The sequence below is a fragment of the Montipora capricornis genome, chromosome 12 (assembly GCF_036669925.1).
Source record: "Montipora capricornis isolate CH-2021 chromosome 12, ASM3666992v2, whole genome shotgun sequence".
Lineage (NCBI taxonomy): Eukaryota > Metazoa > Cnidaria > Anthozoa > Scleractinia > Acroporidae > Montipora > Montipora capricornis.
The window spans coordinates 32,544,938-32,554,937 of record NC_090894.1 but is presented as its reverse complement, the minus strand read 5'-3'; the positions used below and the strand labels follow the sequence as shown (position 1 = coordinate 32,554,937).

Below are 10,000 nucleotides of genomic sequence, written 5' to 3'. Positions count from 1 at the left end.
GGCTTAATCAATAAACGAGTGCTATTTTCTTCACACGATTTCGTGCAAAGTGTAGTTAACTGAAGCGTAAAATGAAAGCTAAAATTCTACGAGAGTGCTCAGGCCTAATCACTGAAACGAACGCTTAGGCTTAACCAGTAAACGAGTGCTATTTTCTTCACACAATCTCGTGAAAAGTGTAGTTAACCAAACCGTAAATTGAAAGCGAAAATGTTGAAGAGTGCTTAGACATAATCACTGCAACGAGTGCTATTTTCTTGACACGATCTCCTGAAAAATGTAGTTAATCTAACCGTAAAATTCACAATTGATCGCTGCTTAATTCGCGAGTCACGTTTTAAGAACGAGAAATACTGTTTTGAAGAAATTACATTCTTAACTTGAATTTATTAGTTTCTGCGTACCGCGTAGCAAGCTACGCAGAACTTTATTCGAGTGGCAGGGTACGTGGGGCTTTCGTCGGTAGCATTTACACAAACGTCGCAAATTTCTAAAATGATTTTCCTCAACCGTAAAGCTTTACCGGCGTCGGAAAAAACAAAACTTTCCTCCGCACAACTGGCATTTATTCAAAACAGCAGATGAGCTTGCGAAAACCAAACCTTCACTAAGTGCCCCGCGAAATAAGCCAATCGGAGCGTAGATTGCATTGCCGCACCCTTGTTTTAGTACCCAATGAAAAATTGTGTACTGTCGAACTTTACCAGATGTCACATTTCCAGTGACAGAGTGAGATCTGGGTACGAGATTAGGGTGCATGTGCTGATTAAAGTGATTCGCATTGGCTTAATGTCTTAATGTCTTGTCTTAAATATGTTTGTAATGTTTATGTTGTTTTCTTTTGTTCCTTTCAACAGAAGCGTTAAAAAAATACTTTTGGCGTTTGAATTAAACTCAACAATCTAGTATATGAACCAGAAAATGAAGACTTGGAGAATCTCAAAGCCAATTAAACGCTTGTCAAACTAATAGAAGATGCTGTAAGTTCTATTTTTTGTGACTTGGAGACAACACATTGTAACATATTGTACTTGTGATTGCATGTTATATCATAAATGATGGATTTATCCTATCCAACAAATGATATTTAAGAATTTTGTCAAAATCGCTCGAGTAGAATTGGATCAAATTTTCAGATATCACGATTGTGTAATTCCTTACTTCCTCGAGCTTTCATGCGATATCTCGTTTTAAGATTGAGAAACTTTACTATGAACATACTCCCATCAATTTGCACCCATAAAATACTAATCCAAGAGTCACTTACCGCAATTTGGGAATCTACTTTAGTGTGAATCATCCAGCAAAAAGGTTTGAAGACTGAACTGAACTAATCTTTTCGACAGGTCAACAAACCAGCCACTTTTTCCGTGTGCCAACCGTTTTGTACGTAATTCTCAGAACACCAAACACGTTGTAAACAAAGGCTGCATAACTTAGTCATCGCGAGGTGACACAGAAGATGAAAAACTTCATTATTAGCCAGAATTTAACAACCTTTTTCATATTAAATCATCTCACTTTTGCTTTACAGTGCCCATGACAAGGGAGTTGGCTCAGTTCTATCTAAATTTATTGATATTTTGCAGCCACGACTGGTGATGCTTTATCTCAGGATTTAATGTGAGGAGACTTAATTAAATTTTAGATTTTTCAACAAGTATTCCATCTGAACCAGAGAAAGTCAATAAAGACGTTATGTATGGGACAGCCATCGGAATTCTCGTCATACTGTTCCCTTTATTCATCATTTACATAGCAGTAAAGCGCCGGTAATCCTCGAAAGTTTTCATAATGAAATGGCTTTTTCTCTTTACTCTTGTTAGGTCGAGGAGATAATCGATGACAAAGGTTATTTATCAATAGCCCTTTTCACGGTCAGTATTTCTCATTTGCATTACAATGTAATCCAACGAGGATGCGAGGCAATTTTAGGCTAGAATAAAAGATCTCGAAAGTGTCTCACATACACGCTAGATTTCATTGCAATGCAAATATTTACACATTTAACTGACCGGGTTTTGGTTTCACGACCGTAGAAGGCTGTTTTAAAAGAAATACGTCCAAAAAATTTACATGCAATCTTTATTTTATGTTCTTTGTCATAGACGCATTGCTGCCATAGGTTACCATTTTACAGCCTTCGCAGCAGACGAACTAGCGTTCGTAGCAAGTATTCCCGTACGGGCAGAACGAATTCGGACCGCGTGAAAGAGCTTTTTCGCGTTCGGGCAGCGCGAAAAATGGCGCAAGAGCAAAAAGGTCGAAGGAGCGAGGAGGGGTGGGGAAAGAAGGGAACGCTTGCCCGCAAAACGCCCACCGACCGTCCGCCGACTTTCACTCAGTGATTGACAGTCTGTCACTGACTAAACCAATTACAGATCGCCGGATGTAAAATTTTACTTCATTAAAAACAAAATAGACTCCATGTGAGCTGTCCAACCGGGGAAAAATCGCGATGTCGAAGGCCCGACAGATAGAACCTTCAAGCGACCCCTGCAGAATTTGTCGGTTTCTTTTAAGGTTATATTCGGAACAGCATCACAACCTGGTAAACTTGGTTATATCTCTTCAGAAGATCTTTTCAAACCATCGAAACGAAAAGATACACGAGGAGAAATCCTTGCCGATACTTGCAGGGCAGTTGGAGTCGAAGTAGTGGAAGACAATGATTTATTTTCAGACCGTGTATGTCATCCTTGCGCTCGCAAAATCAGGCATTTGGGAACACTGTACGATCTCGTACAGAGTTCAATAGGCGGTGAGGTCGCTGCTTGCAAAACTCCACCAAAGCAGAGGATTAATGCATCCAAGCGGCTGCTCGAAACGCCGCCGGGCAGCAGTCCTTGTCGCAAGTCTGTTCGTGTCAACTACACGCAACTACAACTGAACAGCCTCAGCAAGCCGTAAAGGACTGCATCGATTCGAACTTGAACATCAAAGATTTACCAACCGATGGGACACTTCAAGTTAAAGTGGTGATAGTTGATAGTACCGGCAAACCGACAACAAGAATTCCCCACGAGGAAGAAAGTAAACAAATAGTGCGGCAATTGCGTAACAATAATTGGCAAGCAACCGCAAATACCATTCTAAGACACAATTAAAGAACTCGAGGCAGAGGTTGTTAAAGCCCTGAAAAAAAAAAATTCAGAAGAAGCGGCTAGCTACACGAAATCCGAAAGTATTTTGCGCTTAAACGAACCTAACCGGATGAAATCGCAAGCATTTCAAACACGATCTTCTGGAGGAGTTGCGAATTTTCTGTCCTGTTTTTTCACGAATTCTTGCTTGGGTCTAGCGGAAAATAATCAAAGGAGCCCTGTGGCCAATCTCGTGGACTAAGTAATCTAGAGATGAAACATGTGGGTGAGCTTGCAGTTATTGGTCTATTTTAAAAGTGTGTTAAAACAAACCGGGTTTGTACCACCTGTTTAAAAATACTTAGCTTGGCAGTGGATAAAAGAACGAAGAATAATCTATATATGCATTAAGTCTCAGGGTTTTATTACTATTTTATCAATACACAACACAAGAACTTTTGTTATTAAATTTGTTTATACGCTTGCAAAACTGTAGTTTTTATCATCATTTACTCTTGTTTGGAGATGATTAGCGAACTAGACGTTAGCGAATACTCTAAGTACGTTAGCGAACTGGACGTTAGCGAAACGACTCGTCAGCGAAACGACCGGCTACCTGGCGAAGTATATTTGATAAAAATACAATTCTGGAATTTTGTCGTAGAAAATCGTATCTTGATGTTTCATTTTTAGGACTGAATTATTCTACGGCACTGTATAAATATAATTACGAAGTTTGGTGGTAGAGTCGTTTTCGTATGAGTGGGAAACCTTCACGGTTACGATACGTTAACGGTTACGGCAGGAATTTCGAGTGTTTTTGTGGACATCACGTTTGTTTTGATTAGGTTATGGAGGTTGGTTGGCTGCATCTTGATATGCTTTAATGTGACAGCGCGATGCTGTTAGTGAGTTCATATGTGCCATTCATTACTTGGCTGTGTAGCCGCGTGATGCGGTTCCAGTCCAGAGCCAAAAATTGACCCTTGCTCACCATAGAGTCTCCAGTAGCTCAGTGGTTAGAGCATCCGACTAGATCACGGAGGGTCGTGGGTTCAAGTCCCATCTGGGACTCGGATTTTATTTCCGAGATCTCCATACATTCAATATCATGTTGTTGTTGTTTCATCTTTAATATGGTCGATAGACTATGCAAATATGTAACACATTGCTCTGTGACGTCTCCCAGTCGGGTGTACAAGGGGAGGGCAACCTGGGATGAGCTGATTGACAAAATTAGTCCTTCATCTTTAGATGAAGCATAACTTGTGCTTCTGGATAAGTCAGAACAATTTATGTCTGGCTCATTCTCAAAGTTTTTGAGCGGATCTTGTTGCGGTCGAGGTCAACCATATTTGGTATTTGCATCCGCTGTTAAAAATGTACTGATTAATCCAAGTCTGCATCAGGTTGCATTGACAAGACTGTCAAGCAATTTATTGCTAGAAATAGGAAAAAAAGACGGGAGTAGGCCAGAGTAATAAGAAAATGAAACAAACTTGCAAACGTCAAACAGGAACCAACCTTGCGTGACATGACCACATTGATGCTAGCAGCAGCAGCAGCAGAAGCGGTAGACAGTAGTAGTGGTAGCAGTTATAGAGGAATGCCGTTTTCTAATGATTACTTTTCGCATATTTCAGTCATGTACAAACGTTTCACCCAGGAACTAGTCGATGACATTGAAGTTGACATGGAGTCAGAAGAGGTCAAGGAGATATGTGAAGCAGTAACCCTAATGATAACCAAACTCCTTTACCATGTCGAGGAGGGCATGCCTTTTTTAAAGTCCAGTGATGTTTTGAGATGTGGTAGCATGGCTGAGGGTACTAGGATCTGGAAATTCACCGATGACAATGAAAAAACTGTTTTGGAATTTGATTTTCTGTCAGTTTTAGAAAAAATTGGTGCTAATGATTTTGCTGCAGACAACTCGTGTCACGGATTCATGAACATAAAACAAGAAACGGCCGTTTTTCCTGACAACTACCAAAACATATCCCATGAAGTTGGGGCAGTTGGAAGGCTAAATGCAAACATGGTTTCATTCATGTTTAAAACAGAACTGATGAAAGCCGTAGGAAAGCTTTGCTCATGTTTAAAGTGTGATGTAGGTGTTTTGCCAACTGGTGACTACAGTTTTGGAAATATAACTGAAACCGCCGAATATTCAGAAGAGTGCAGTGAATGTCAAATTCACCTTAAAACGGGCACTTTGGCCATTGCCACGGGTGGGAACTTTCATCCATTAGAGTGGGGATCGTCAATGGTCTTCTCGTGGAAAAGAAAGGTTCTCGATGGGATGAAGCATCCTTGTGAGAAGTCTCGACAAAAGCCAAAGATCGACAATGACATTATCATATTAGTAGATTTTTTGCCAGCCATTGAAGTCACAAAGCAAGGAGTGTCTCCCAAGGAACACCTTTGTTATCTCGTACCAAAAATTTGTAAACATGAGCATAACACTTGCTGGAAAATCTCCCACTGTAGGAAGGAGGTAGGCGAGCTCGTAAGCACCAACCATTTGCATCGCCAATGCTACATGGTCTTGAAGTTCATCCAGGATTACATCGATTGCGAACTTAAAGGAATCCCTGAGAGCCCTAAGACCTACATGATCAAGTCAGTGGTTATCTTTCACATTCAATCATGTAAGAAGGAAGACTCCTCCATAGAGTCTTGCTTGTTGGAAACCATCGATTTTCTCACTGATGCATTTGAGAATGAATTTCTCCCGCACTTGGTTCTCGGGTTCAACTTACTAGACAAGTATCAGGACCCCGCCCTTCCACCAGAAGACCAGCTGTGGACTAAGAATAGAAACACAGTCATGAGCAAATGCTGGGGCTTCTTGGGTCATGTGTTCAGAAACCTTGACTCGATCGTTGCTGTGGGTTTCGATTTCGACACGATTCAGACAATTTTAAAGTTTATAACACTGGAGTATGGGGTTTGTTGGGGGAAAACAAACTTCAGAGATTTGTATCTCCCAGAAGAGAGCTATTTCTTAGAACTGCTGAAAAAAATTGGTAGAGGTGATTTTCCATCTAAAAGCGAAATGAAAAGCTTAAGACGAAAAAGGGACAAGTACCAGAAGGAGAGATATCAAGGAAGGAACATTTCTCTTCATTATATGTGTATGTTACGATGCCGCAAGGTCCGACAAGATTTGCTCGAGTCAGACGCCGAATTTTACCAAGGCTTGACAACGGAGAAAGAAGTACGTGATTTTGTAGAAAAAGCTCAAAGGGTCCCGGAGATTGACAAAAACACGAAGCCGTAGGCCAGGGAAGAGGGCTTTCCAGGGATTGTATCGTTAACAAATAAGGTAATGATGAAAGTCCGCATCAATCAGTCAAGGCCCATAATCAATATTTCATAGATTTTGATCCTTTAGTTCTTCCCATGGCAAAGGCAATCTTTCCAAATAGCGTTTCATACACCTGGATAAAGTACAAATTTGTATGCGCGTTAAATAGAATGAATTTATTGGCGCGGATTCAGCAAAAGAAAACGCAACTGACTTCACACAGCCTTTAAGGCTGGGACTACAAATAGCAGATGTATATTAGAAGCTAGCTTTGTTGAGATCGCCATTCGTCAGCTTAATTTATCGATGTATGCTTCAAGCCCTCTTTACTCATTATGCAGTTGAGTTTATTCAGGCTACTTTCAGGTTTCAAGCTGACTTTATTTAGTCCTTTTTTTATTGTCCAGAACTTGATGCCATCGTGTATTTCGATGGTATAAATAGAGCACTCTTATCATTGTAATTCGATGTACATCTCGACGATTTACGATTTACGCCGGAGTTGGAGAAAGAAGAATGAACGTGTAAAGTCCAAATTCTACTAGTGTCCTTATTTCCAGATTCCAGTTGTTGCAGGACCGATGATACTTTGGAACACGAGGCAAGTTCTTCTCCCGCAGCAAGCGAGTTGCTCCGAGCTAATTAAGTCCCAAGTCGAGGTTATTTCACAAAGTCAAATGCACAAGTTTCCAGCTAGTTAGTCCCCTCGACGCCTGTTCCCTCCATTTAGAGTTGAAAAGCCCGTTGTCACAATGCATTGTCAGCGGTTTAAGACCATGCGCATTAAAAGAAGGCCTGCCTGTGTTGAGATGTATTTGCCGCAGTATTTCTGCTGGCCAATCAAACCCGGCTGGGGTTTCGATCGCGGTTATTTAACGCAAGCGAGGCCTGATTCTCATTCCCTGGTCTTTTGTGAGGTGGCTGTGATTCGTCATGTCGTAACGAAATAAAACTTGGCAGGTGATTATAAGTCGTTATGACAACCCGTAAATATATCTTCGATAAGAGTAGAACTGGACAGGAAATTGTAAAAAGGTGTTTGTTCAGTTTGCTACCGAGTTGTCAACTTCGTTAATTTGCGTTAGGTCGAAAATCACTTATTCCGAGTGAACAGTTAATTGTTTAATGTGTTCTATTTACAGCAAAATTTATTTCGTATTTTGATATCATATTATTGATAGAAAGGCCATCAACGCAGCTGTTCCGAACGTTGAATTGCGACAGCTCCTCTAAGATAAGACCTTGCCAATCACTCGCAATGTGACATTTCATTTCAAGCTTCTATTTTTATTATGCTCGCATAATTGCTTCCTTTTACCATAAGTAAATGGATCCCATGGATTTGAAAGGTTTTATCCTTTTTAATGATCCTTCCCAGGCTTATGGACATTTTCTCAAGAAGTATACAGCTATTTATGATCGCTGCTTTCCGTTGAAAAAAGTTAAGGCTAAAGGTTATACACTCTACAAACCCTGGCTTTCTAAAGCTCTTTTGAAATCAATTAAAAGAAAGAATGTATTACATAAACGTTTCCTTAACAACCCTACCGCTCAAACCGAGTTTCTTTACAAGTGCTACAAAAAGCTCAATCATTCACTAAAAGCTGCTAAACGTCTTTATTACGGGAATAAGATTGAAGAAACAAAATCTAATATTAAAAGGACTTGGAGGTTGTTCAATGAGATCTTGAATAAGAAATCTTCGAAACATAATTTACCATCTGTATTTCAATCTGGTAAGCAGGAGCTTTCTGATCCAGCACAAATTGCTGATCAGTTTTGTAAATATTTTACCAATATTGGGCCTAGTCTACCCAATAATCTTCCCGTATCTCAAAAGTCTTATCGTTCCTTTCTCTCTGGAAATTTTGTGAATTCTTTATTTTTTGAATAGATCTCCGAACAAGAAGTTATCAATTCATACACTTTGTTGCGTTCTGGGACAGCTACGGGTTTTGATAATGTTCCCATGAGTTTAATCAAAGAAACTATTATTTCCATTAGTAGCCCTTTGACCCATATTTTTAACCTATCCATCACCTCTGGAATGGTCCCAATATAACTAAAGATCGCTCGTGTTGTGCCTTTGTTCAAAGCTGGTGATAAATCAATATTTTCCAATTACAGACCTATTTCTGTTCTACCTTCCTTTTCTAAAATACTGGAAAAACTTGTTTACAATCGTCTAATTGATTACTTAAGTAAATATAAGATACTTTCCGATAATCAATTTGGTTTTCGTAAACATTATTCAACTGAATATGCTTTAGCTCTATTGCATGACAAAATTTCTTCTGCTATCGATAGTAATGAGGTTACAGTAGGAATATTTATTGATCTATCTAAAGCTTTCGACACTGTTAATCATCAAATTCTTTTAGATAAGTTGCAATACTATGGTATTCGTGGCATTGCATTGACTGGTTTTCCGATTATCTAAAAAACAGACAACAATTTGTCCAACTTAATGGCTGGCTGTCATTCTTCACATCATTTTATCAAGTGTGGTGTCCCTCAAGGCTCCATTCTTGGTCCTCTTCTTTTCTTAATTTACATTAATGATATGTGTGATGTGTCAAAAGTTTTAGACTTCGTCCTAGTCGCTGACGATACTAACATCTTCTTTTCACACAAAAATGTGAATGTGATTGAAAAAACTTTGAATGGCTTTGAAAGGCCGTGTTAAACACAGTAAGACAGGTGTGATGTAAAAAAGCAGGAGGAGACTAACTACCACAGCAGTTGAGTGTTTACATGTCTATTCTCCTTAGCGCTAACAGAAAGGACATTCAATGCAATAAAGTTCTAAATGTCCTTTAAAGGACCCTAGTCTCGATGCCATGGAAATTCTAGTATTGATATTGTCTGGTGAAGCGAAATCTTATTGCTTTACTGAAAGTTGTGTTCCTAAAAGTATGTTTAATTATCTTTGGTAGTTTCACAGCATTTAACATGCTCTGAATAAAATATAATAGCCAAACTCTCGCATGTGGACAAAAACAAAGGTGTGGCTAACTAGGCCCTTTAAGCCCGGCTTTACTTTAATTAGTGCTACAACGGGGGCTACTTGGAATTTTGATTTTTTTTTTTTGCTCGTGATTATTCCAAGTTTTATATATCTGCTTGTAAACAGTGTCATTTGCATTAAGTAGTGTAATTTTAAGAGCGAGTCGGAGATGCTAGCACTTTTGTATACTAATCTAAAATCCGAGTTTAAATAAAGATATGATTGATGATTGTTTTCTTTCCATTCTAATCACATCAAATTTGAAGCTTTCACATGCTGGGTTTAATTTTTGCAGTGTGATTTAAAACTTAACTTTACCTGACGCTTTCAAGGGAGAAAATGAACACTAAACCGGACAGTATAATTTAGAGAAAGTGTGTGAGAAATTCGACTGAAAAATCCCAAAACTACTTATCGACATTTTCAGGTCAATTTGCTGTCAATTGAACCTTGGTCATATTCAGGCTAGACTTTCATGGTCTTCCGATACAGGGGAAGGGGGGACGTTCCCCCTCTTCTGAATCCACAGGCTTAAAAGCTAAGAAAAGCCTTTAGGGTTATATAGTACACCCAAGTATCAGGGGCGGATTTAGTGGGCAG

At 39.4% G+C, this 10,000-nt stretch overlaps 1 protein-coding gene and 1 long non-coding RNA gene across 2 annotated transcripts in view; both read left to right on the top strand.

Annotated features, from left to right (window-relative positions):
• The window catches only part of LOC138027311 (uncharacterized), a 14,979-nt gene extending 13,169 nt beyond the window's left edge, over nt 1–1,810 (top strand). Inside the window, exons 2-3 of the long non-coding RNA XR_011127443.1 lie at nt 858–980; nt 1,535–1,810. This is a non-coding gene — a long non-coding RNA (uncharacterized lncRNA). The remainder of the gene's footprint in view (nt 1–857; nt 981–1,534) is intronic.
• A 55-nt stretch (nt 1,811–1,865) lies between these two features.
• The window catches only part of LOC138025685 (uncharacterized), a 41,282-nt gene continuing 33,147 nt past the window's right edge, over nt 1,866–10,000 (top strand). The window contains exon 1 of the mRNA XM_068872862.1: nt 1,866–1,877. The gene's annotated coding sequence lies outside the window, so the exon portion shown is untranslated. The remainder of the gene's footprint in view (nt 1,878–10,000) is intronic.